The sequence below is a fragment of the Macrobrachium rosenbergii genome, chromosome 20 (genome assembly GCF_040412425.1).
Source record: "Macrobrachium rosenbergii isolate ZJJX-2024 chromosome 20, ASM4041242v1, whole genome shotgun sequence".
In the NCBI taxonomy this organism is placed as follows: Eukaryota; Metazoa; Arthropoda; class Malacostraca; order Decapoda; family Palaemonidae; genus Macrobrachium; species Macrobrachium rosenbergii.
In genome coordinates, this window is record NC_089760.1 from 10,151,236 (window position 1) to 10,177,500 (window position 26,265).

Here is a 26,265-nt window from a genome sequence, read left to right on the forward strand (position 1 = left end):
ACGAGAAAATATTTTTACAGATATATAAAAGAACAAATAAGTACAGATTGAAAATAAAATGCTCATGAATATTGCTAACGTTTTAAGGATATTTCAAAATACAAAAAAAAACAACTACTTTCAAAACTGAATATGCGTCTTTTTGACACTAGGAAAATATTTGAACTCGAAATACATACTAGTGATAAAGGATTTTTTCCTTTACTTCCTTCAAGGAATGAGTAATGTAACTGATCAATTTACAGTTTTTGTAAATGACACTCTCTCTCTCTCTCTCTCTCTCTCTCTCTCTCTCTCTCTCTCTCTCTCTTTAACTGTTTTGCTTTGGTCAAAAGATAAGGTCATAAATTAAGACATTTTTTCATAATCATGATTTTAAGAGAATACCATACAGCTCTAAGCATGTTGATATAGATATAGTCAGAAACACGTGCAAGAAATTAAGATATCCTGATTCTGTAGTAGACTTTACATTAAGGGAAGCAAAAGGGACTTAAAAAAAAAAAACAATAGGGACTCATAACACAAAAACCATACAGTACTAATTGCCAAGACACTCCCAACTCAAGAACTTAGGATTAAATGTAGCATTTAGGAAGAATAATGCAAGGAAGGAAAGACTTATGAGGAACTTTCACGATGATTCTAAACGATGGCGAAATCAAACCTCATGTAAGTCACGTGACTCTTGTTATAATGGTCAAAGCCATTGGAAAAGAGAAAAAACAATAAACAAAATATGCATGAGATATGAGAGGAAAAAAATGTAATTTTCGTTCAGGCCAATGGAAAAAACAATCCCAATTAACTTTAGTGCTCCTCCTTAGTGTTTCCTTACCTGAATATTCTTTTCAGGCAGCTGTTTGCTAGTTTGTACTGTCTTCTAGTGGATGTGACGTAAATGTATACCACTATGTATTAATCCTCTTAAAGATGACGCAGAAAGCTAGGCCAAACCTGTCAGGATTTATATACAGTGTTTCAGTTTTCCTAGAAGTACATTATCACATACACATTGCCTGTTCTGAGGATATGAAGCACACACATGTACACACACGCACACAGACACATATATATATGTGTGTGTGTGTGTGCGCGGGCGTGTGTATGTGTGCGAGTTTGTGCGTCAAAGGGTGTCTAATGTTAATTAAATTTTTTCCTATTTTACGATAGTGCTTTCGCAGCCGTGCGGAAAATGGCGAAATGAAAAGATATTAATGATTTTCTTTCATGCATCTCATCAAGTGTAAAAGAAAATAAAGAAAATAATTCGAACATTCAACAAGCCCCAATTTCCTTAACAAGGTAATGCTGCAAGGAGCGTAGATCTTATTAACGGTACGTAAAAAGTGCACAGAAGAGAGAGAGAGAGAGAGAGAGAGAGAGAGAGAGAGAGAGAGAGAGAGAGAGAGAGAGAGAGAGAGAGAGACTTCAACAAAACTTTGAATATAAATTATTTTGCCTAAAATACAGACATTACTAATCAAAAATTTACTGAACTCTTCTTTTATATGGTACCTTCAAAGATTTACTATGTTAGCTTATAGTACGGGAATACCTTTTTATTAATAAAATCCTGTTAATCACCCATTTTCGTTTAACTGATTACGTTTAAACTTTGTAATCTAAGATTATTTTGTTGTTAACGAAAGATATAAAGATTACTTTTATATTTGTACATTACCATGCCTTAGCGATCTTTGATATCAGGCAAAAATGAAAGCTTTAGTAAAGAAAGCATGAGAGAGAAGGTCAACGTCGGCAAATATGAAAGCCTTAGTAAAGAAAGCATGAGAGAGAAGGTCAACGACCTGAGTAAAGAAATCATGAGAGAGAAGGTCAACGTAGGCAAAAATGAAAGCCTTAGTAAAGAAAGCATGAGAGAGAAGGTCATTGTTTAGAAAATGAAAGCTTTAGTAAAGAAAGCATGAGAGAGAAGGTCAACGTAGGCAAAAATGAAAGCCTTAGTAAAGAAAGCATGAGAGAGAAGGTCAACGTGGGCAAAAATGAAAGCTTTAGTAAAGAAAGCATGAGAGAGAAGGTCAACGTAGGCAAAAATGAAAGCCTTAGTAAAGAAAGCATTAGAGAGAAGGTCAACGTGGGCAAAATTTTTGCTTTAGTTTCAGAAAGTCTGAGAGAGAAGGTCAACTGGCAAAATGAAAGCCTTAGTAAAGAAATGTCATGAGAGAGAAGGTCAACTTCAAAATGAAAGCTTTAGTAAAGAAACCATGAGAGAGAAGGTCAACGTAGGCAAAATGAAAGCCTTAGTAAAGAAAGCATGAGAGAGAACCGTCAATGCTAATCAAATGCTGTTTTAGTAAAGAAAGGCTGAGAATGAAGGTCAACGTAGGCAAAAATGAAAGTTTTAGTAAAGAAAGATGAGAGAGAAGGTCAACTTTACTTCAAAAATGTCAGCTTTCCCAGTAAAGAAAGACATGAGAGAGATTCAACGTAGGCAAAAATGAAAGCCTTAGTAAAGAAATGTATGAGAGAGAATGGTATCTACCAAAATGAAAGCCTTAGTAAAGAAAGCATGAGAGAGAAGGTCAACTTTCGCAAAAATGAAAGCCTTAGTAAAGAAATATGAGAATATAAGGAAAAATTCTTGCAAAAAATGAAAGATATTTCAGTAAAGAAAGCATGAGAGAGAAGGTCAAATCTTTCAGGCAAAAATGAAAGTTTTAGTAAAGAAAGATTATGAGAGAGAAGGTTTTGTAAAAATGAAAGCTTTAGTAAAGAAAAAAAAAAAAAAAAGGCAAAATGAAAGCCTTAGTAAAGAAAGCAAAAATTAGGTCAACGGTTTAAAAATGAAAGCAAGTAAAGAAAGCATGAGAGAGAAGGTCAACGAAGGCAAAATGAAAGCCTTAGTAAAGAAAGCATGAGAGAGAAGGAACGATAAAATGAAAGCTTTAGTAAAGAAAGCATGAGAGACGAGTCAACGTCGGCAAATATGAAAACCTTAGAAAAGAAAGCATGAGAAGAAGGTCAACGTAGGCAAAAATGAAAGCCTTAGTAAAGAAGAAGCATGAGAGAGAAGGTCAAAAATAGGCAAAATAAAGCCTAGTAAAGAAAGGTGATGAGAGAGGTCAACGCCCTGAGGGAAATCAAGAAGTGTTCTACGTGCAATAACTTATAACATTTAGAATTCTGCTCGTAATGCATTGCCCACCCCCTCCGAGGGAGGAATAATTTCTTACTTAGAATGCAGAAGAGAACGGTGTGTCTGTGAGAGAGAGAGGAGAGAGAGAGAGAGAGAGAGAGAGAGAGAGAGAGAGAGAGAGAGAGAAGAGAGAGAGAAGAGAGAGAAGTTTTTGTGCTTATTTCCCAGGAAATAAAAGTAAATGGACATCACAATACTACCTTGGCACTCAAAGACCTTTAAAGGTGGGGCACCTGTAACCATTTTTGTTCATTTTCAGAAATGTCTGTTAGTTCCTCTGAAAATAATAATGAGGGACAACCATGTCTGCGCATGTCTTTCATGTTCTAGAGAAATGACCATACCCAAGGAGCGTTGTTGCTTATTAGATTTCACGAGCAGCAACCGAAAATGCTAATCAAGCTGTTTCAAGATGGCTGGAATGCCTTGGTAAGGTCTACATTTATGAAGTCTCTCCTGCTTCAGATAACTTTGATTTTTTCCTTTACTTCAAAAATGTCATCCTTCCCATTACGCAAGACGTATTTGATTCATTCCCTAGTATGTATTGAGCGCTGTAAGAAATGTATTTGAATAATGTTATCTACCAATGCAGCGACTGAAGTTCATTTTCGCACCTAAAGGTTATTTTGGTCAATATTCGTGAATATAATTGGAAAAATTCTTGATAGTGGATGATATTTCACTCGTCATGTAGGTCTTTTTCACGTAATCTTTAAGTTTACATTAAATTTGTCTTAGGATAAGATTACGAAATAGATGTTTTGTAGATTTCTATAGAAAAAAAAAAAAGGTAAAAACGAAAGTCCAAAATTTGGTAGGTTTAACCTGTACAATACGGACATAAAGAATTCGGTGAATGAAAACATATGCTTGAAATGAAGGAAAGTTGAAATACGTGATCGATAAAATTCACGATTCCCGCAGCTGAAAGACGAGTAGGACAAAAAAATTAACCTTACAAAGATACGACTAAAAGAGCAAATATTTTTTTACATTTTCATTTTAAACAAGACGAGCGAGATGAAGATAAAAAATATAACATATCTAGTAAGTCAGGTGATATACAGGACCCGATGCATATATTCATAGTAAATCCGTACAGCCATCAATGGGGAAGTCCGTGTAATGGCCTCATCCCACCCCCTCCGAAGGGATGTAATGGCCTCATCCCACCCCCTCCGAAGGGATTATGGAAAAGGGAGGGAAAGGAAAGGGAGAAAGGGTTAGCTCCACAGGAGCCAGTGGGATCAAATCGAAATAGAGGGAAGTTTAAGGACGTAATTAACCTATAGCAGGACATGAATTCTTGAGGCATTTACAACTTTTCATCTGCCAATAACGTAACTCAAGCAAAAACAGCTGAGAGAAAACTAATTTTACAAAAGATCATAGTCTATCAAACTTTCGAACAAACTAATCTCTACGACGTTGAAGCACGTAGTCATTGTTATTATGTTATCGTAACTCAGAGAGAGAGAGAGAGAGAGAGAGAGAGAGAGAGAGAGAGAGAGAGAGAGAGAGAGAGAGAGAGAGGAACTTCTGGCCCTCAAGAAAAGATATTTATTCTAGTAATTTCTGCGTCTACTTTTTCAAGGATGAAGAGAGGGGTAATAAAGTAAAAGTTGGGAAAAGACAATGACCTGTAATTATATATATATATATATAAGGGATATATAACCTATATTGCCCCATATATATAACCCTAACAAAATATATATATATATATATAATATTATATATATATTGTCTTTATTTTGTCATATATAATATTATAATATATATATGGTTAAATATACATCAGTTTTATTTCATTACCTGTTGGAGCTGGCCCGAATTTAAACTTATTTCATCGTGGCTAAGAACCAATTGGTTACTTAGAACGGGACCTACAATATAACAAAAATAAATCTAATCATTCTAAATGGAGAGCTGTTAATCAGATCAAACATCGTTTAAACAAAGATATACTTAACTTAACTTTCCTAACAAAACGTTGTCATAGCATTTACACATGTCTTGAAAGTAACAGTAAGATTAAGTTCAAATAATAATGAAAATACATCTGCTTTATTTACAGTAATGTATGTAAATATATGTACCTTTTTCACAACCAAATAAAAATGGAAGAAATTAAAAAACTAATATTTTTTCTTTTCATTACATATATAACATAAAAACGTAAATTTATCTGGGCAATGAAAATATATAGAAGATAATGAAAGCCTGTTTACTACAAACATATCAGGAGTTTCGTAACCTCTGCGTAGCGCTATATTTGAAAGGAGGAAGAATTTTTTACTCTTTTATAACATGACTTAAGAAAAAACAATGATTGATAACTGAAATGCGTTTTAACCTATAATTTAGATTAGTTGGATAATTTCCAGAAAATGGATTGTTCTATTCTTACTTTTTGTGCAACTTTTATCACAGTTATGTCTTAAAAAAAAAGACGCGTATGGAACTTGATTTATGCCAAAGGCTACAAAAGCGTTAAGCAAATAAAACCAAAGATAAATTATGGGGGTCCTACAAATGGAAGGGGGACGGAGGCCCAGTAATGTTTTTCTCTCAAAAGAACCCAAATCTTATCTACAAAAAGAGAAGCCATTTCCAAACGCTTAGGTTTTTTTTTTTTTCAGTTCAGCGATCTGCTAAGCACTCAAAGGTATCAGCATTTTAGATATGTGCGGTGTAGCCCATTCCTTTTCTCTCTTTTCTTTCGGGAGATTTTAATAATTCATGTATATTCGACGGTTTCCCTTCCGTAATGTTACTCGTTTATCAAATTATTGTCAGTTGTTTATTTTTTTTTTATCTCACTAGTACAGCAGTGTGATAAATATAAATCTTTCGATTTTTTGCGTGTTCATATTTGTGTTTACGTGTGCCAGAGCCCCTTATTATTATCAGTCCCTTATTATTATTATCATTATTTTTATTATCATTTGTCAATTAAATGACTTAATAAATTAACCGATCGGCTGCCCTGCCTGTCATCGCTAACCCTCGCTGCAGAACACAATATTGCAGTAACAACCGAGACATGTGAGGTCTGTTAGTTTTTCATTTCTTATTTCTCTACGTAACATAATCCCAAACTAAGAATGTAAATAACGCCTCCATACATTTCTACAGAATAAAACACAAATTATCCCATTTCCTTTCAAAATTAATATTTTCTTATAAGAATCATCATACGTCAAAATATTATTGCAATACCTTTTTTTCCCTCTGCAACCAAGGCAGAACATAATTCTGATTCATGGAAAAGAATCCATAATTGTCTTCATTACCAGAGTTGCCCTGCTTCTATTCTTCATTCACGTAAGTAAGATATTAATATAAAAATTGATAAGAACAGTGTGACTAAATGAGTGACAGGTACATTGCAGCCTTGCTGTCAGTATGGTTGCCTGTCTACTTTTACGTGTGCTTCATTTTTAATGGATAAATGGCACATGTGATCAGCATTACTTAAGAAAAAAAATACATTAAAAAAAAAAAAAAATAATAATAATAATAATAATAATAATAATAATAATAATAATAATAATAATAATGGAGAAGCAAATCCACAGTTATGTATATGTACATATATTTAAAGATAAATCAATACAGATAGTTCCCGAAAGCTATCTATATTGATTTATCTTTAAATATATGTACATATACATAACTGTGGATTTGCTTCTCCATTTTAAGACTCATGCTACTATGAGTATTTTTTAATAATAATAATAATAATAATAATAATAATAATAATAATAATAATAATAATAATAATAGTGCAATGCAAAAAAGAATCCCGTCCCGAAAACTACAAAGAACAGAAGGACACATTCGTATGTACATTATTTGAAGTATATAAATGGAACCACTGAATAATGTTGGTTTCGAGTCATACTGGCTCCTTCGTCAGGAGAAGCGTAATCCAAGTTGACGCTTGAGATACTGTTTCTATACGCCTTCAGAGCAGATCTTAAAACCAATAGTAATTTTCATTTAAGTTTCTTTTTACAAATAGGACAGTATCCTTATTTACTCTGAAAGAAACCTGTGCATGAATGGTCCTTTTGCATCGAAAATTATAATATTAATGATGAACATTATGATAATTGTTATTATTGTTAATATTTTTATTAGTCTCGTTGAAATTATATTTGTTATGATGAATTTGCCAAATGGGAAGAACTTACATTATTATATATTATATATATATATATATATATATATATATATATATATTATATATATATATATATATATATATATATATATATATATATCGTATATATTTGTGTAAATCTATATTTACATATACATAAACTGACTATGAAATTTACCATGAAATTTAAATCAAATATTTAAGAATAAAAATGGAGACAAATTACTAATCAACATTAATTAGTAAATAAAAAAGAAACAAATAAAAAAAATAAGAAGGCAAATTTCCTCATGAAAACAAGGGATTCGGAAATAAAAGCTCTGTAAGTCCTGTTACAAAGGATATGGCGCAACTTCCATCTTGAAAATTTCGGTTATTGGTGACCATTCGGCGTCATTTGAGTAAGTGCGCTCCGTAATTTAAGTCAGTCACACAGCAACACAGGAATAGAACCAGTACTGCAAAAATGCCTTCTAAAAAGGATAAAGCAAGCATTTCTCTTGGCCTAATCTAAACAAATATCCGAAACAGCTCGATTTTAATAAAGCAATTTTTGGCTATTACTCAAAAACTATGCTCGATCATCTTTAGGTGAACCATTTACGTTATTATGAAGCAATATCAGAATAAATAATGCTAATTTACACTGTGCAAGGAGTAAACGATTAAACGTTAGGACTGGTAGTAACCGGGAACCACTGATTCAAATAAGAAAAGAATGGCTACAGAGCAATTCAGATTCAACTAGATTCGATAGGAATTTAGGCTCCTATTTGGAAAGCCTCCGGCATAACAATGTCAGTTACATGAACGTTCCCTACTTCCTCTGAGACAACAAGTAGCAATACCCAGATACTGCTGCACTTTGGTGTGCTTATGAGCTGAAACAATAATGCAATGTGTCCCAAAGTAGGGAAGCGTTAGGGGGCGGGGCCATGCGCCTCTTGGTGAATTGCCCATTACACGGAAGGGAAGTCTTTCCGTACGAGACCTACGGCTATTATGTTGCTCTTTATAACATTCTAATTACATCGCGTTGGGTAAATATCTTAGAGATGTAAATGAGAATGCAGTAGTGGTAATATGTGTGTGTGGATATTTACTTAACAAAGCTAAAAAAAAAAGGGGGGGGAGGGTGTGTCTACAAGAATGAAAATGATATCAAGAGATTGTTCCCTGTTCGTAATAGGATATAAGAGATAAAGGGTAGCTCCTTTAGTCTCGAGCTTCCATACAGAAAGAGGCGTGAGTTTGCCAGAATGGTTTTTGGGAAACGGGAATGGCTTGAGAGGAAGTAATAACAGTATGGGTCTCTGGTCGAGCTATGGAAAAGACTAAAAACAAAAAGGAAGAACTGAATCTTCGCCCATCAACTTAAAATGGATGCCTAAGTGATTGTGCTGGGGGAACTCAGAGAAAGAATGGTAGACAGCGTGGCTGGTTTGATTTTTGTTTTGTGAATTGGTTTTAAAGAAAATATTTCAGTCCTGTAATGCGGTAGAAGGAAGGGTAGATAACAAGTGTATCGAAAGTGCAGATAAAAAAATTGTTTAATGGAAAACCAGGTATTGAAAATAATTGCTATCATGAAAACAGAATTTCACGTAGAATCCGATCTGGACACTAATGAATAAGGGGACATTTTACATATTTCAATTTCAAATGAGGAAATAGTTACAGTCTACGGCTAAAGGAACTTAGAGGGGTTAATGAAATGAAAGAGCGATTGAACAGTGAACAGATTAATTTAGTAATATAAAAAAAAGTTACAATTAAGCGGATGCCGGGAGCAAAGAAGGATTTTGTAGATCAAAAGGAAAAGAAGTAGAACGGGGTAATTAAAAGATAGTGAGCGACAAAGTTCTCGAAGGGTGACTGAAACACGACATTTTCGTGACAAAAAAAGGTAATGAGAAAAATAAGGCTTTACCAGCAAACAATATCACAGAATGAAAGATGCAAAACAAGAAAAAGTATCCAGGTTTAACTGGAAAGAATAATCTGAAGTTTTTTTTATAATGATGATAAAATAGAGACGAAGCTTGAAAAAAAAACACCACTCGACATAGTTGCTATGTATTACGGACGCTGGTTTAGAAAGGCTGAGAAAATAAGGAATGAATGGACTGAATTATAGGTTTAGTAATAATATGTAAAAAAAAAAAAAAAAATTTAAAAGTTATTATAAACAGGGAGAACGGTTCAATATTTCACGTCAAGCACTTCTGTGAAAAGCTTGCAAAAGAAATATTGTAAATGCACTCTGATGTACTGAATATATACTTGTCAGAAAATTACTATTTAAGGCATTCGAAACTGCGTGGCTTACCATGCGGTAGAGCAGTAGCACTGTCATCAATAGCGGTACCTACTGACCCTTTTTTGCTTTATCGCGTGGTCTTGAAGGAGAATCAACAGTAAACGAGCCCTTGCAAAATTTGCTAGCACTAGTAGTTGGTCTGCAAAGCGTTGTGGATGACAAACTCAAAAACTCTACTCTTGAACAGCTCATGGAGGCGAAGGGTAAACTATAATTCTGTCATCATATTTTTGACTAAATTGCTAGATAGGGTTTCTAATTATCCTTATACTTTAGAAAATATTTTGTACATCAGGTAACATCATAGTCACTGATGTAGCTCTCATAAAAATGTGAAAAGAAAATGAGTAGAGATCCCAAATCAGATCGAGAATGGAATAACTGCACTGGCTCGTGAATGTAATAATGAAACAGAATACAAGCAGTGCATAGAACTTAAAATAAAACATTTTCAAGAAAAATACTGCCGAGGATGAACAAATATTTTTTGACGTGCGAAGAAAATAACGGTCCTATGCACAATGAGTAGGATTATATACTGCAATTAGTCTTTAGATTCCATGCAAAACAGTGTTTTATATATTTTAGCGCATTAAAAACTTAAAAACTTAGCGCTTCAGTTCGAGAAAAACCTTCAACTGTTGATATTGTGAAAAACCAGAGAATTTTCAGTTGACACGCCCTACGGCAAGGAAACTTCGACGACAGAACCAAACTTGTGGTGAGGCAAATTTAAGCGTCGAGAAACTGCCCAATGGCAGTTACTTAGGATTACCTTTACCAGTGTTTCTCTATCTTAATCTGACAACATCACACCCTATTTTACAGACACTACCCATCACAAGCGTAGAACGCTCATTTTGCAGACTCAGCCATAAAGCCTCATCGGTACTACTTTGGCTTGTTATTTACGCGTCACCTACTCAGAGGTGCTAGTACTAAACACCGTATGGTAAATGTAAAGTAGACGGCCTCGCGAATATATCGTTTATTAATATAATTTGTCGACCACGCAGTATAGAAATGGGTGTAGATAATACTTTGATCCCCAAGGGGCTAGTACTAAGTCGAAGTAGTTTTGGCTCCTATTGAAAGCTGGTTGATTATTGAGGACGATTATGATATATAAACTACTTGAATGAAGTCAAAACGATAGTTGTTGTACAGTCTCATGCTTTTTCATATAATATTGTTTTGCTATTATTTTACGAAAAAACCTATGAAGAAATATGACAGAGTTTCAATATTATTTAATTTCCAGTACAATAAAGGTTTATAATCTGAATGTTTAACTTTGTATTTATTTTTAAAATACAAAATAACAATAATGCCCTACATTAAACTGAAAATATATAATTAGTTTGCTAAGTATTTAGTATCGGTCTTGGTTTTACTTTCAGTGAACCCTAAGCTTTAATAAGTGGCTATGCTGTTGATTTGAAGTTTATTATGATAAAAAAGAAACAAATTTTTGACATAATAGTACACTCATAAAATGTCATGGTATATCTGCTATATATATATATATATATATATATATATATATATATATATATATGTATATATATATATATATATATATATATACATATATATATATATATATATATATATATACGCAGATATGTAGATATACCATGACATTTTATGAGTATATATATAGTATGTATGTATATATATATATATATATATTTTATATATATATATATATATATATATATATATATATATATAGATATGTAGATATACAAGACATTTTATGAGTATATATATATATATATATATATGTATATAATATATAATGTGTGTGTGTGTTAATGGGCTATGTAGAATGCTTGACTGGTCAGTCTTAACTGCCGACTGCAGCACTGATCGTTTTCCATCAGATCTGACTTTGGTATGCTGTAACCACCAAATAAAATTGATGCGTATGGGAGGAGCGCCAAGCTCCCCGTCAGTAAGAACTGTCAGTTCATTATGAATTACATTTAAATCTGTGTGAGTGTAATATAACTTCAACTTGTGACATAATCTGCGGTTTGGAAAAGACATCGCTGGTCTTATAACGTTTGTTTTAATCCACTTCTGAATATCTGGAAAAAGCTGGACTTCAGCTTCAGAGTGATTTTACTACATTTTGAGGCATCCTGCAACAATATCAAATTTAGACTACATATCATAATAATCCTTAATTTATAAATTACCGGTAATTTGTTATGTTCAGTCCAAACTGACCCCGTGGCGGTAAACCTCATTCTAAAGTGGTCAGTTCGCACTGATTATTCAGAACCGAGTGTTGAAGGGGAGCGTGTGATGTCTTTGTGGCTTGTGAAATAATGTATGAATATATGAGCATTTCAGTCGAGAAACATGCCAAGTGCCATTTTTAAAATACTGAAGACGGATCTGTGATGTACAAGGATAAAACCAGCGAAAAATAAATTAAAAATACTTTGGCCCAGGATGGCGCTTGGCATGTTTCTCGACTGAAAGTCTCATATGTGAACTGATGGGAGAGTATGAAAGTTGTATCGAAAGTGACTTTCATCCTTATCTAAGCAATCAGAAATAAATGAGGCAATAGCTGCAGTGTGACTTTTCTGTGACTCATATCTTCTGATACGAAACGTTTGATTTCTTGTATCTGGCAATAACGATGTCACTTTCATGAAAAGTAACAACTTAACTTTAAAATTCATCAGAGGTCATGTTATCATCCGAAATATGTCTCTTTCAGTGACACATAGGCATTTCGTTTTCCTTAACCCAGGGTAGCTGATAAATAGGTAAAAAGATCCTTTATACTTTAACGAATGATGAATCTGTACAAAATCAGCACTATAAAATATGAAAGTACTTCTATTAAGAAAAGTACTTCCTAGTCACTGCGCTCTATGTATACCTTAGTTTAACCAGGCCACTGAGCTGATTAACAGCTCTCCTAGGGCTGGCCCGAAGGATTAGATTTATTTTACGTGGCTAAGAACCAACTGGTTACCTAGTAACGGGACCTACAGCTTATTGTGGAATCCGAACCACATTACAGCGAGAAATGAATTTCTATCCGCAGAAATAAATTCCTCTAGTTCTTCATTGGCTGGCCGGAGACTCGAACTCGGGCCTAGCAGAGTGCTAGCCGAGAACTCGACCGACTCTCCCAACGAGGAACTACTGCGCTCTAAAAGAGAGAAAAGGAGGTATAATGGGACTCGATGCCCGATTCCTTTTGTATTGCGATCCAGCGCTCCCGAAATTTCATCTTTAATCTCAAAGGCCAATGAAGGTTTGATTCTTCTCCTGGAAATATCAGCTTCATTTATGAATGCCCCGCTTTCCTTTTTCTTGTTCGTTTACCGATATACTGCACAAAAAACTGTCAGATAATAATTTCTTTCATCATAAAATCGTTTGTCAAAGGCATAGTCAATTGCTATGATCTTTTTTTTTTTATTCAAAACCTTTAGCGGTTTTCCGATATCAAATGGTATTTATAAAGGTAATTATTTTCTTATCCGGAGATTCATATGTTCAGTCCTGCGAACTCCGTTCATCCGAGAAGGAGAATTTGAAATGTGTCATTTTCCATTAAAATACATTCCCATGTTTTGTTGTTACGGGTCACATTTACAGTTTTCTATTTTTATCATAACTCTGAAAACAAATAAATGCTTTTCTTCCCAATAATATTTGTTTGGAAATACGTAACTATAAATGCACAGAGTGGCTACAATCAGAAATTACTACTAGGAAGCTCACAATATAAGTTATCAGGGCCAGTTACGGTTTATCTTAAGTTTCATCTAGTACCACTTCTCATTGAAATCCAATCTCTTGTTTCTTTTTACAACATTATTCAATTTAAATCAGATATCCACTGAGAACTTGGTTTGTTTACCCCATTTCATTCTTCATCGTCATAGATATTCAGTGTATTTGTGTTAAAGAATGAATGAGATGCTTTCTCCCATAGTACGTTACCGAGGAGTTATGAGATATATCCAGTAAGTTTTAGATGCCTGTATGGAAGTAGCTTATGTCTGTGTTTTTATGCAGGTTTACGTTCTCATACTGTCAACCTTTTCTACCTTCGCCAAATGTTGACTTGAGGTATAGAAAATGCAATTCTTAGATATTCTTGCAGTACCTCCATTATACTCCTAACATCTCCAAAGTAAGAAATTGCATGTCTTGGAAGTTGTTTTCAACTTGTTCCGGTTGATTATTGCTTGTTTTATAAATGCGACATCTTTCACACCATTAGCATTAGTAGACATTCTGACAGACTAAATCCTTGAGTACTTAGCTCCAGTTAAGTACGAATAGTTTTTATACAGTTTCAACAATGCTACAGCATAGATGGATAATCGTCAAGTGCAATTTCAGTTGTAGTATCAGTCTGTCTTTTTCTTTGATTTGTGTGGACACCATTTCAGTTTGCCATTTGATATCTATCATAAATAAGAGCGGCTGATACAGAAATTACATGATTTCTTTTTTGATATAAGTATGGACACACGTACGCAAAACAAAACTCCAGCCAACTGAGCTTTCTGAAAAGAAAATGTTCATACAGAAGGAAAATCTTTTACCGTGAAAAATTGTTTTTTTTTTGTTTTGTTTTGCACTGATTGCTTTTCTAAGTTAGTAATTCCCTTTTGCCTGAATTATTTTTGATCAAAAATTTGGTTTTGATCTGCCAGCCTTGTTTTACCTTTGCTGCTTGTCAATTACTCAATTTTGTGGAAATAATGGCTTTGCGATTATGTCTTGAATGGCTGTTCAGTCAAAGTAATCAGCAAAGTCTTGAATAAAGACTTAAATTTTGAGACATTATTCGCGCAATTATATGCTAATTAAAGATGAGTTGCTGAAGTAAACTATTTGGTGACCCTTTATTCCTTTCCTACTTGACCGACTAACACCGAACCTCAACAGTTCAAAATTAGACCTGGTTCTAATTAGTACACTCTAACTTTCCTTGACTACATTGTTCACCTTGTTAATTTTTTTTTTTTTTACTTTGCAAGATTTTGGACTGACTTTTTTTCACCTGTCAATCAACATCCAGGTAGGGTAAATATTCATGGAGGACTTCTAGCTAACGCCGATACTGTTCTGCCTATCTTCCTCTGTCCATATCTGCATACTCTCTCTCTCTCTCTCTCTCCATCTCTCTCTCTCTCTCTCTCTCTCACATATATGCATATATATATATATATATATATATATATATATATATATATATATATATATATATATATATATATATATATATATATATGTATATGTATATATATATATGTATATATATATGTATATATATACATATATGTATATATATATATATATATATATATATATATATATATATATATATATATATATGTATATAGTAATGTCTTATGGGAATTTGCGTCTTGCCATGAGACAACAAATTCTGAAATACAATTTAACATAATGCAATGTTATAATTAAGTCATTCAGCGTTGTTCCTGACATTTTCCCCCACTCCTCTTTTAAATGTTCCCTCTGCCATTTTACACTTTTTTACTGTTTATTTATCCTTATTTATTCTGTTGCTAATTATGGACTCCTCAGGGTGTAGAAAGACTTAGATACAAAGCTTTCATCACATTCTGAGTACATTAATCTTATTTTACTTTAATATGGGGTTACATACAGTCACCTTGCTTTCTCTGAATGGTTAATGAACGTCAATCTTTTTTTTTAAGGCCTTTATTTGCCAGGTTTTCTTGTGTCTATTTTTTCTCTCAGAAATGATGGGTAGTTTTCTGCTTAAATGCCCCTGAGAAATAATGTAAATAATGTATTTCTATCCCCTCTACAACTCATGAGAAACAATGAGACGGAGAGAATGAACGCTGAAACAAGGAAAGATGCAACACAAAACTGCCGCGAAACTTTACGAGAATATAATCTCATCCATTATTCGTCTCCGTCTTGTTGGAAAAACACGGCAAAAACATACAAGATTAAATCATCTCTTGCAGAAGAGAAACGCCGTTTATATATAATTTACTGATAATCTTCCGAATGAAAAGAAAACCCGACCGGCTCCGCCGCACATCTAAAATGCGATCCCCTGAGTACTTAGCAGATCGCTGAACTGGAAACGCTATCTTCCAGGATTTTTCCTTTTTTTTTTTTTTTTTTTTTTTTTACATCAGATTCAGCTTCCTTCTGGGAGAATACAACATTCAGGGCTACCGACCTTTCTGCTCTGGTAGTTTCTTAAACTCTCTCTGACCTTGTTTATTTTTTGTTAGGCTTTCTCTGCACGATCGGCAAGTTCTTTTTCAAACGATTATTCAATAAGGATTTGAACATTTAATACAGCAGTCTGTACAAATTATCATGTGGATTTGATAGATAACTGATTAAAAAGCATATAATCAAAGTACAGAAAGCAATCCCATAGTGCAATATTTTTTAACAATTATTAAAACATATAATTATATATTCAATCAACTTTCATGATATCAGCATAATATATTTCGTTGCTTATAATCAGGTTTACATATGCATCAACGTATGGTCTATACTTCTTCGCAAAAAGCGAAGGTACAAATTCTCCTGCTTTTTAAAACCCAACTATCTAAGCTCAGCTAAGATGCACATCCCTAGACCATCCTCTTGGTTTTTCATACTCCGAATTGACCTCCAAAACCCTTTCAACGCAAAAGGCAATGAAGCTTTTCCAAAGCAATCTCCTTATTCCTTGTATAGGTGCCTTAAATACTACTCTGCACCTCTTCTGTTTCCTTTGTGACGTTGATCACGTTGATAATTTGGGCCTTTACTAAGATTGTAATCACCAGAGCCTCGATGGCCAAGTCGGTTCGAGCATCAGCTTCGGACTTCATATAGAGGTCTGTGATGCGGGTTCAAATCCGCAGCCGACCGGTCAGAGAGGCAGACACTTTGCTATCCGTGTAGACACCCCGGGATTCTGTATATAATCAAAGGACAGGTTTGCTTAAAAAGCAAATGGGTGTTACAGACTAATACACACACAAACAAAGCCACTCCAACATCTCCTAAAAACATAACACACACCTCACACGTCTCGAACTGTCGACCTAACCGCGCAAAAACTTCTCGCTGCTGGGAGAAAGGGCCCTGGTGACTGGTATAATACATGTACATACGCTACCGGGGCTAAGCGATGACAGTCAGGGCAGCCGATCGAGACTACGGTCTACCCCAAAGCCAAATCAAAGTCCTTCAAAAGAAGGCATCGTGATTACCCCATAAAAATGGGGGAAAAAAGCACGTTAATAAAAGAAGACGACTACGATAGTAATCACTACAGTGTGCCTAAGCATGTCATTTTTTAATAATTTATATATTGACATAACTCAACTTTTATATATTGATTTCTTCTTCGATTTTATTGTTTTTTTTTACCCGATATAATTAAAGCTATTATCGGGGGCACGACAATATTTACGAAATATTGGTGTTGGCTTCAAGATATTCGCATATGACGGGATGTTATAAGAAAATGACTAATAAGGCAGTAAAGAGAGCAACGAGCGAGATACGGGAGAATGACTGTAAAAAAAAAAAAAAGAAATACATGATTTGTTAAACAATAACAGACCCCACTCATGTTTTCACAAAGAGCAGTTTCAAGCAATGAGAGTCCAGAGGATGAGGATGGCTGGCATGTTGCATAATAAATTCGAACAACACTGCAGGTGGAACAGTTTGCAATATTCGGCATGACTTTAAAGATTATTCATTTTCATGATTTAAATGAAATTTGTAAATATAAAGCCAAACCATCCAGGGGCGGTAAACACCAAGAAAGTACGAATACCTTAAGAAGATGGGAAATTTATGGAATAGCCGAAGAAGCTTGTTTAACACGGAACGATTGAAATCGAAAAGGTAAAATCCGCTATAGTGGAGACCGACTATTTATACTAAGCGCTGACGCCCAGTTCCACCCAAGCTAAGACCAGGTATAACAGATTATTATTTAAGTATCGTGTGCCAGCATAGGTTCGATATTGACTAAATACGGAATGGTTATCAGGGGGTATCAGATTGGTATGAAAAGGAACCATGAGTGGATACTCCAGTGGATTGAAGGCATATATTGTGTTAAAGTATTCATGACTAAAACTTACATTACCTTTACAAAACGAAAACACTTCCATCTCTATATGATATATATAGACCTTCACATTTCCTTGGAAAGTAACATAACTATGAACAGTTTACATACTTATAGATGTTTCTACGTTTTTCACGCTTTTCAATGATATTTATAAGTTCTTTTATATATCACACCTTGACTCTTAATATTTATAAAATCGAATCATGCTGAGAAATGTATTCAACTGATCATATAATATACTCAAGGTGTGTTAAGTTGCAAAAACAAAACTGAGATTTTCTACGTCATATACAATTCTCTCCTGAGAAATCGAATGAGAACTTGTTTTTAGGGCTATTGGGAGGCTTAAAAAACAGACTTTTATTAAAATGCGAACAAGTAGTTATATGCTAAAAGATGCGTCAATTTTAGTTTCCTGTAAAAGATAACTATTGAGATGGCTTTTTATCTGTCCGTCCGCCCTCAGATCTTAAAAACTCCTGAGGCTAAAGGGCTGCAAATTGGTATGTTAATCATCCACCCTACAATCATCAAACATACTAAATTGCAGCCGTCTAGACTCAGTAGTTTTTATTTATTTAAGGTTAAAGTTAGCCATGATCGTGTGTCTGGCACCGCTTTAGGTACCAACAACACAGGCCACCACCGGGCAGCGGCTGAAAGTTTCATAGGCCGCGACTGACAGTTTCATGGGCTGTGGCTGAGAGTTTCATACAGCATTATAAGCTGTAGATAAAACTCGACTGCGCCGAAGAAACTTCGGCCCAATTTTTACTTGTTTAATTCGTTCCTTGCCAAAAAAGACTGATACGTACCAGACTATTATTAGCAATGGTGCGAGTGTAGTGTAACTTCCTAAACTTCCTAACCTCAAACGTATAAGAAACACTGAATAAAGAGCGGAGAAACGCATTACACGTTCCGGCATGTAGCACAGTAGTCTTCTCTAAGCTTTGCCCTTTCTGTTTAGACGTAACATTGATAATTTAGATGAGGAGCACGAGGAAACACTTTAATATTAAGCACATCGAACACTGGTTGCCGTAGGATGGATATGAAGGGAGTGTTAAAACTGAATCGTCTAAAAGGTCATATGTCAAGAGGTTTATTTTGGAACTTTCTGAAGGGAATAGTATATCAGATAATATTATTAGATTACATAGGGAAGAATAATGCTGATAAAAGATAAACGAAATTATATAAGTTGAAGTTGATATGAAAGGTACTGGTTGATAAGGTGAAGGCGTTATAAGGTAAAGAAAAAAAGAAGCATTGAAAGAAATTATCATTGGAAGTTTGAGAAGAAATCTGTAAGGAAACCGTTCGTAAAAGTTAGGTTTTCGCGGTAATGGTGTTGGTGCTAAAAGTTTAGTAGTACATAAGTTAACTTAATCTTCGTTTACCTTTTATCAGCATTACAGGGAAAAAAGGTAAAGATGAAGAAAATTGCAACGAGGAGTTTCATTAAACGTACGGAAGGAACACAGAAACAAAATGAATCGATTAACAACGATGAGTGGTAAACTTTTAAAAGACCGCAGTCGACTGGAATACCGATTGGAAGAATGAAAGAAAAATGTAATTCTCCAAAATGAATTTGAAGGCTGAGCGATTGAATAATTGTTTAAGTACACGTCCCTTTGAGAAGTTTGTAATATATAATATGGTAATTAACTTTAACTAATATTAAGCATATAAATTTTTAAACATACATTTATAAAAACCTATATTTTTGAGAGTTTGCAGTAAAACAAAATTCAAATTACATGAAAAACTTTTCCATAATTTGTGGAAGGTAGAGAATCTCAGTGGTGAACATTTACGGATAGTTACATTATTTTCTTATTCATATCCTTACAATTAGCCTTTTATTTCTTACAAATCGTATCCCATCGTCAACATACGTATGTGAAATTCTGAGATAAGACGGGACGCATGCTTCTTTATTTATGGTATTTTACTTTAAACCATCTAGGACACCAGCTATCGTCACAGAAAACTTGAAAATTTTGGCCACCATAGGTGAAACCCAGTCGAATATCGGACAGTTACGGACACCAAGAAGTCTGACAGTTTGTAATAGTTACTAGACAGGAAATTAATCAATATCATTTTAATATGAAAATGCAGCGAATATCTGAGGTATTCCAATTCAGCGAAATAAAGCTTTAACATTGGTCCGATAAGACCAAAGCTTCTTTGTACAAAAAAAAATAAAAAAAAAGAAAGGTAAAAAGAGAAACTGATGTGTACCGAAGAATATGAAAGAAAATACACCATAGTCTCAAGTGAAAGAGCCTCTCCACGTTCTTCCGGAGAGAGAAAAGGAAAATTATCCTCACAAGGGAACCCATTCAGCCAACCCCTTACCCAAGTCAAGCAGAGGCCAACTTCTGCAATGAAGACTGCAGCGGGAACGAGGAGCCATCTTGAGAGCCTCGCTGAATGAAAGCGGTTTCTTCTTCTCACTTGGCCTTTTTAGCCGGTAAAAAGGTGTTAATACTAATGGTAAGAAATGTCGAGAATTTCGAAATTTTCCTTTTTTTTTTTTTTTTTTTTTTGTCGAATAGGTTGCATTCACGAATGACATGACCTATTTCTCTTCTATTTCTAAAGTCCTAATCTCGTTAATTCACTTCCTAATGATTCACTCACTCCTAATGCCTTTTTAATTTAGGCAGGGTTCTTTTATTTTGAGTCATCTATTCATAAAAGAAAGGCTAAAAATAAATTTTGAGGGACGTGCACGCCATTTACCTGATTTCCAAAAGACAAAATAAAAATTCTGTCTCCTGCTTTAATATCCTGGGCTCATTTTGGTTATCACAAACTTGCAAAAAAGATCTGGTAAACTCAGTATTCTTAATGCTTAATAAATTCCTATGTATCATTTTCAGAGGAATAGATGAAATAAATACAACGTGACTTGTAAAGTGCTGAAAACACTTTTTTCGCTTACATAAAAATGAATTGAATTGGCTTGATTCTTGATCATCATTTATTATTGGCGACTTGACCTCCATCCAACAAACATGGATGATCTGGTGAATATTCGTTATAAGATGATTTATGGATTAACCGTTGCCACAGAGAGAAAATGCGTTTTATGCATTTTACCACGGAAAAATGTTCCTTACTCTGCAATCAACTATGAATCTTTTACCTTTGCTTTTACTATATTTAAATTGTGAAGATTTGATACGTAGTTAAGACTGCCAGCATCTATCTCTAATTAATATTAAATGTTAATCTCGCTGCCCGGTAAGTGCTTTTGTTTAAATATGATATTAATGTTTAAGCGTCACGAACAGGACACTATGTGATGAAATTTTGCGAAGATTAGAAGATACACAGTTATATGTACATCTGTATGTATATAATTTCACTTAAAAGAATGGCCGTCTGGATGCCGTTGAGCGTATATTGCAGTTTCTCAAATTCTTGAATGAGTTCCTTTGCAGGAGCAGGTAAATTATATGACAGCTGTCCAAAGTTCATTTATCCTTGACTTTTCGGTAGTTCTCTCTACCATTTACAGAAAGACAAATGAAGCCAGGGGTACATTTATGCCATATCAACCCGAAATCGGGCTAACAGAGATTTTATGTATTTTTTTGGTTGGCTGTCGAAATTTTTGGGGGGGCGGGTTTATTTTGGCTGGGGGAGGAATGATTCATCTGGGGGAATCTGACCAATTGTCGAGGGCACTGATTGGCTGGCGCCAGGTCCCGAGAGTTTTGAACATAGGGTGTGCTGTCTAATATAGTAGGCAGCTAAAGGGTTATTCCAGGGCCATGGCTTACTGTTCTCCTTACAGTGGTAGGGCGTAGATGGGTATCCTAGGTCATGTTCAACAAGCGTTTCCATTGGAGAATTCCAAGGGCCTCTTTATATAGGAGGCAGCGATGATCGATGGCACTGCTAAGTTCTCTCATGTAGTGCTGGTAGTTCACCACTTCGTATAGGTGAGCCATACCAGTGTAGGAATGGCAGCATCCAATCTCAGGGCACAATGTTTGGTAAACTACTCCTCCCCTCTTCATGGTATCACAGCTGGCGACAGGGCTGTTCCTTATGAGGTACTGGGCAGTCCTCTGTTCCTTACAGTAAATCGTCATGTCGACTTTTTTTTTCTACATCGGTGGGTTTCACATGGGCGCCGATGATGTTCTTTAGGGCTGTTTTGTCTTTCTTATACTTGGTGTTCATATAGCTCTTGCAGAACAGGGATGATATTCTGGAATGGCTTCGCACAACGCCATCCCAGGGTATCATCATGTATTTGGCCTTGGAGTCTTTTCTCCATGCCCATTCCAGAGGCATCTCTATGGCAACTGCTTGAGATATGCACTAAGGAAGCCCCTTCATCCATCAGCCCTTAGTGGGCTGATTGCAAACTTTTACATGAGAGTTGTTAAGCAGCACGTCTTCATCAGGATCTCCAGACCAGCTGTATACGTTTAATACTATGTGATACCTTCGTCACTGTCACTGATGGGAATGTGCTGGAGACAGTTAGGCACACCTTTCAGGAGGAATCAGGTCTCTGCTTCACATGTGAGAAAAGTGTGGATGGCACCATTCCCCTTTAGGACTTCCACGTCACCAGAATTCCATGGCTCTCACACGCTGGTCCACCACAAGCTATTGCCTCAGTGGCAGCAGTGAATGCCCGGAAAATTCAAATCCTCGGCCATAAACGCCTGTGTTTACCATGTCCTCTCACATTGTTCTTCCTGGAATACATCTTCCGATGAGCTCGAACATGTCTTCCAAACCACGGAGGATAATAAGTACACTTACTGTCAGGTTGCCAAGGTAATGAGAAATGTTGTAGACAGGTGCTATTGTCAAGAGAGCAGCGCCCCCGGCAAGATTAAGGAGGTCTATTAAACTGTTCCACAGCTGTTATATGAACACCTAGTACAACAAAGACGAGGCAGCTCTAAAGAACATCACTGGAACTTTTGTGAAACCCACTGATACGGACAAAAAAGTCGACCTTACGATGTACTCTAACGATCAGATGACTGCCCATTACCTCATAAGAGACTGCCCTATTGCTAGCAGTGACTGCATAAAGGGAAGAGGAGTGGTTTTCCAAATATTATGCCCTGAGAATGGATGCTTCCATTTTCACTGGTATGACTACAACTCGCCTCTATAAGAGGATCACCATCTACCTACATGAAGGGTTGGTCTACCAGCACTACATGAGCGAAAATGGCAGTGCTCCCCAATGACAGCAGATCATGAGGAACATGAAAATCTTGGCCAGCAACATACCAACGTTACCTCCTATATAATGAGGCTCTCACCTTCCACCGATGAAAACTGTTGCCGAAAATGACCCAGGAGACCATTCTCCATATCATCATCAGGAAAACAGCAAAGCACTCCCTTGGGATAACCCTTCAGCCACCTGATACTTCAGATAGCACACACTATGTTCAAAACTCCTGGAACCTGATGTCAATCAATCATTACCTTCGGCACTTGGCCAGATTCTCTCAGATGAATCATCCCGCTCCCAGCCAATGGAAAGAGCACTCCCTGGTACCGACAGCTAACCGAAAAACGCCTAAAATCTCAGTAAGCCCATTTGCGGCTATAAACAGGATATAATTGTATCCCTGGCTTTATTCGCCTGCCTGTAAATGGTAGAGAACTACTGAAACGTCAAGGAAGATAACTAAGAACATACTTATATTAAAGTTAAGAATAGAATTTAAATAAAAAGACAAAAAACCTTATTATTAACTAAGATTTAGATATAAAAAAATCAGTAATTAGGAAAAGAATTTGAAGAAATGTAAGAAAACTTACTTGTGTCATTCGGATCACATCATAGATATAGAGAAAGATTAACACACCCGGCCCTGGGATATATTTTCAGGAGCATCTTTAACTGAAATTCAGAGATAAAGTTCATTAAACATATGAATATTCAAATCAATAAACGGGGTAAGTATTTAATTTAATGATTTACAGAATACTGAAGTAAAAACATTTGTAGGTGAAAGGTACTCTTTTAAGCAAATGAGGACTGTGTCATGTTTCGCAAACAACCATCAACTTTTCATTACTAGCTTTGAAGAATAAAGCGTTTTTGAACACACACACACACACACACACACACACACACACACACACACATATATATATATATATATATATATATATATATATATATATATATATATATATATATATATATATATATATATATATATATATATATATATATATATATATATCCCATGTTCCAAACGCTTTTCCCTCAAAACTGGTAATGAAAAGTTGATTCTTCTTTTCTACAATAACATACTCCAATATCCATGGCAACTCCATCAAGCAACGGATGAAGGGAAAGGTTAAATGCTTTTTTACCGCTAAAGAAGACATATAATTTAGTATCACATTAAATAAGCTACCAGTCATGGAAACCTTCGTCAACTCTCTAAACCTATGGTCATCAGTTTAAAGAAATTTATATATTAAGTAATAACGATTCTTGAAGATAAATAGCTAATGTTTCCAAAATTTTTCTAGATCTACAGAGTCTAGTCCAGGATTCAGAAGAAAGTTTTGTATACGAATCGACCAGAACATTATATGTATACAGATAAGGATATAATACAATCGGCAACAGAAACCACTCATTCATCATTCCCAAGGTATGTCTTACCGCACAAAATGGCTTTTATTCACGATGAACTAACTTTGGTTTGCTGCGTGTTAAATGCTCGCAAAATGGCAACTACGTAATCTCAGATATTCTCAGTTACTGTAAATAACTTTTTCTCACGATATTTGGAAATGACTACAGTTCATACAGAGAATATTGCAGTTTAATATATGGATATAATTTAGTGCATCGAAAAGCTGTGAGTTTTACTTATGTAGGCTATGCGCAAGTTTTTTGCATGTTATAAAAAGACATACAAAAATGCAATAGACTCATCACAGGTTTCATACAAGTTAAAATGCTTAATAGGAGGAAGAAAGCAAAATGGCAAATACAAAGTTAAATAGTTTCTTATAGTTATTGCTGGTTGCAGTTCGTATGAGTTAGTATTAAGACTTCAGCCATAATGATAAAAGCCATCAGGGAGAAAAGTGTGTGTGCAGTTCCCGTTATTTTTATACTTTTCACTTCTACAAAGCAGCGATGATAGTCAAGATAATTTTCAGCTTAAATTTTTTCTGGGAAAAGTATTCTTCAGAATTCAGAGTCAACTGTCTATGTAAAACATTTCCCTCATTACTTGTAATCGACAGGAAAATGAGAACACAATTTTTCCCCTTTCCTCTGTGGCAATTAGTAAACAATGTTTATCCACTACCTTTCCTAATCACGTCTTTATCAGGGATTGCCATACCAGTACGGGGCAAAAATTTGTACCCTCTAGCTACTTACTTGGCATTAATTAATAACAAAATCAAACGACTAACAAGCCTATTGTATACGAACATTATTCTTGTGGTAACATTCCTCTTGTCAAAGAAGAATTTAAGTCGAAGATTCAGTGCTATTGTGACAATGTAACTAGCCTAAACTCATGACGAGAAAGACTTAATGAAATTTTATTCTCGGAGAGAGAGAGAGAGAGAGAGAGAGAGAGAGAGAGAGAGAGAGAGAGAGAGAGAGAGAGAGAGAGAGAGAGCTTTTTCATTGCCACTGTAACAAATTAGATATTTTCTTTTTATAAAAAGTGTTATCCTTGATTTTGATACAGCATACAGGAATATAATATTTTAGACAAAAAAGTAGACTACCTTCATATGCTTTAGTCTGCATCAGGGCGAGAACTTGAAGCATTCTTTTGCATCATATTTTCGACATTTTCTTTTGGTAGTCTGTCCTAATGGCATTTTCGTGTTTCGAAGGGCATAATAGCCTGAAACCTTACATACGCGTATAATAGTTCGCGTCATAAGTATAGATTTTATTTGAAATTGAGCACACACACACATATATATACATAGACAGATATACATATATATATATATATATATATATATATATATATATATATATATATATATATATATATATATATATATATATATATATATGTGTATATATGTATGTATGTATGTATGTATGTATGTATGTATGTATGTATATATAATATATATATATATATATATATATATATATATATATATATATATATATATATATATATATATATATATATATATATATATATATATATATATATATATATATATATATATATAAATTATATAGATACAAATACTAAACTTAAAAATGGTATACCACATGAGGACGATCATAAACCCTTTCCTCTTCGATTTCATTGTAGAACTAGCCATGCTCTAGCTTTGGCTGTACCATCTGACAATGTTAATGTTGAATTATTTGGTGAAATTTAAAGGAATTTCTCATGTACTCATATTTTATCCTGCAAACAGATAACGGAGAGAACTGAGAATTCGGT